Below are 4123 nucleotides of genomic sequence, written 5' to 3' on the forward strand. Positions count from 1 at the left end.
GATGTTGAAGTCGCCCAGGACAAGAAGCCTGGGCGTCTCCAACATCAGCTCAGCGACCAGCTGTGTCAGCTCGTTAAGGGAGTCCGCTAATGCACGGGGTGGCCGATACACTAACAGAATCCCTAGACTGTCCCTAGCCTTTAGGGTCAGGTAAATACACTCGATATAGGAGGTCTGTCGGATGTGGTTCCTGGTGAGGGACACGGTGTTCCTATGTACCAAGGCCACACACCCCCCGCCCACCTAACCTGCGCTGGTCCTTCACCGAGAACCCAGCTGGCAGGGCCTGAGCCCACACAGCATCCCCTTCAGGCCCCAGCCAGGTCTCGGTAATGCAAGCCAGGTCGCACTTCGAGTCCTCCAGTAGATCCTGGAGGATGTGGGTCTTATTGTTAACCGACCTGGCATTGCACAGGAGCAGCGACAGGGTTTGTGGCACGGTTGGAGTGACCCTCAGGTCCTTCAGGCTGGGAGGGGGACAGGAAGGCGAGATAGATATGATGCATCGATCACGCCTTCCCCTGGAACGCAAGTCCCTTCTCCCACCGCCATACCTCCCCCTGCCCCACACAACCTCGATCGGAGCTGTGAAAGAAATCATAAATGAATACACTTGTGTTATTAACAAACTGGCCACCTGGCAGAACTGTTCATCCATACAGAGAAACTTTTCCAAAAGGCTGACTCTTGGGGAGTCAGAAACAGCAGAAGCATTTCTGAATTAAAGCTTATGGGATCTTCTATTTCTGAAAGCATCCCACTCAGAAGACACGATTTATACACACCACATTCCATATGGTAATCACTGGCCATTTGATAGCAATGCTTTTCTATTAAAATATGTTAGTGAGGGAATTGATCATGATATACAGACATTTTGAGGTCAGATTTTGAACCACAACAATTTTACTCTTATGAATGTGAATGTCTCTCAAAAATGTCACAGTTTATCTTAAGCTTTAATTTGCTCTTGAGTTTTTCTTCCACTTTTTTTTTCAAAACAGGAATGTATACACATACTTTCTCTACAGAGCATTCCAAAAGCTTAGCAAACAAAGGTGAAGGATGATTACCAACCATTTTACACAGATGCTTTTTACCAAGATGATCTATACTGTGCTAAGCTGCTAATATTACAGTCAGTCATGATCACAGATTCCACTGCACTTCTGCAGTTTTCAATAAACCTCAGAATATCCCACAACAGGTTATCGGGTAGCCACAAATGCAACAGCAAGTTCCTTAGTCCCTTACCTTACCACCACAGTGTAAGATTGCTGCTGCAATGTAAAATCACACTCCTGGTTGCCTAGGAGTTAATGCAGCTTTTGAATCACAGAATGGAGGCATCAGTGTGTCATGGGGCTCATCCTACACAACAGAATGGGCAGGAGACCTCCAAACACAACAGTGCCAGCTTACTACTTCTTAAAGTTAAGTAAAACACCTTGGCCAAAATCCTGTTGGTGTACTACATGCGCCTAAATTCACTTATGGAAGTTGTTGGATATTTTTGTCTGATGAGAAATGTCTGTATTCAGTTTAGTGCTGCAGAAGTAGTGTTGCACATGTGGTGACACTGGATGTGCAGATGTGCATGCACACAAAAAGGCACATACTCACATGAGTGTGCACATGCAGATTTGCTTGCAGATTCCATTGCACATTTGGGTGCTCAACTTTGTCCTTCAACACAAAGATTCCATGCCACACTCAATGCACAACACTACATGGAGAGATATAGTCAATGCAGCCATGATGTAGGATCTCAGCCATCACAATTTGAAGCCACATACACACTTACCATTGAGTCTAAAATTAGGTAACCATAACAGTGGGATGACATTTGTTGTATATATGTTCCTTCAAGTTATTTCCAACGTATTGCAACCCTAAGGTGAAACTATTATGGCTTTTTCTTCACAAGACTTGTTCACAGAGGTTTTGCCATTGCCTTTCTCTGAGGCGGAGAGTGTGTGACTCACCCAGGGTCACTCTGCGGGCTTCCATGGCAAAGTGGAGATTTGAACCCTGGTCTCCTGGAATTTCAGTCCAGCCACTACACCACACTGTCTTGGGATCCCATTCACTTTCTGAAAAAATTGCCATCCATCCAAAGAGAGTGATGTTGTTTTGATAGGACATTATTATTGATAAAAAATATATAAATAATGACTGCTTTCAGGAAAATAGGAAGACACATGTGTTGACAGCTTTCCTACTTCCAGGTCTGAAGAATGAAGAAATCATACTGAGATTTTTTTGCTACTCAGTACCAGCTAATGGAGGTATCTGCTAATTAGCAATATCTGCTAATGGAGATCCATGTGAATACATAGGCTTTTGTATCAAAGCCAGTGTAATTACAAGAGAAACATCAAGAGATCAGGTCCAGCTCTACTATTAGACACACTGGCCTGCTTGTCTCATAGGCTGATCTGGAATGTCATTCAAAAACTTTTAGGTTTATCATTACTGCCATTACTGCTACCCTACCATCTGCCATGGTAGGGTAGACATTTGTGGGGTGCTGTGCTTTCAGGTGCCTAAATAACTTGGCTGGCCTTGAATCCAGTGCTTCTTGACCTGAAAGGAAAGGGGCAATGTTTGCTGTTCTGCCTCAGTACATGCCTTCAATGGACTCCAATCCACAGTTCACTGTCCCTTGTTTTCAGGCAATAATAATATCTGTACTATTCAACATCTATGACTATAGGCCCAAACGGACAGGAAAAAATAAAGCTGCTTTGAGTCACTTTGGAGGTATACTATTTAAATGCTGCATGCTTCCTAAGAGGCCAGAAGCCGTGCCAAAACCATGCTCCATTCCTAAGGACTGGAGTGCAGCTTTAGTGCAGGTTCTGGCTTCTTAAAATGTGTGTGTCATTTAAACAGCTCACTTCCAAAGTGACCCAAAGCAGCTTTATTTTGGCCTGTCTGTTTGGGCGCTTTATTAATCCAAGGCGCGGTACAGACCTCCCCAAAAGGGAGGCCTGCCGGCGCCTTGTTCCCCCCTGTAGGGAAGCCGTAGCCACCAAACCTCACAGCTTCCCTGCAGAGGAAAAAAACGTGAAAAGCGGGTTCTTTTTGCGCTGCCATCGTGACGTCCGAGTGCACCAATGGCACACTCATGATGTCACAAGCGCGGTGTGATGTGCAGACACTATGCATCCATCATGTAACAATGGCAGCACCCGTATACATGGAGCGCCGCCCTTATTACAGCGCTGTGCCATACTAGGGTTAGGGACCGTGCAGTTGCCACATGGTCCCTTAATCCTATTACGCCACCAGCATGGCGCTTTAGCACCATGTGTACCAGGCCTCAATTACATTAAGCTAGATCATGGAACTCATTTTCGTCAGCTAAATTGCCATGGCTTTCTAAGATCCCAGTTTATGGTCTCTCCTTGCATAGCTACTGGAGGTCCTTTTAACCATAATATTATGTGTACATTTGTGCAGTGGTTCAAAACTTATATTCTTTATGCCGTGTGATCATATTACTTTTTATTAAAGATCAACAACCCCTGGAATTCCCTCTGAACTAATGCCAGAAGTTTCCCATTTGCTGAAAGGCTTACAGGGCTCCAAATGTTTCTTTCAAGAACACAAAGTCTATTGTCCATTATAATCAGAATTTGTTTTCTGCTGAAGGTTGCACCAAGCAGGCAACATTCTAGTATCTGCTAAAGAGCCAAGACATTATAATCTACCTGCGGTTTCAATAGGCATTGTCCTACAATTGGTTGTCCTGTCATGAATGAAAACATTTCCTTGGAAACTAATTTTAATGTTACTATTGATAGGAATGATTTCAGATAGTTGTGAAAGTTGTTTCTCAATTTTTAATTGCTTAAATTAATTTAAATATGGTTTAGTCAATATAAGATATGTGTGGTTTTATTCAGGTGCAGCTTTATCCAGCCTGGTGCCCTCCAGATATTTCCCATTTTTTTTCTAGCCAAATAATGGTCAGGATTACCAGGAATTATAGATCAAAACATCTGGAAGGGATCATTTTGAGGAGGAGGCTTCACAAAGATATGCTGACCATTATTCACTAAGGAAATAACTAAATATGATCAGGTGCTCAATGAATAAGTTGAACCATGGGTGAAGG

The sequence above is a fragment of the Sceloporus undulatus genome, chromosome 3 (genome assembly GCF_019175285.1).
Source record: "Sceloporus undulatus isolate JIND9_A2432 ecotype Alabama chromosome 3, SceUnd_v1.1, whole genome shotgun sequence".
Classification (NCBI taxonomy): Eukaryota; Metazoa; Chordata; class Lepidosauria; order Squamata; family Phrynosomatidae; genus Sceloporus; species Sceloporus undulatus.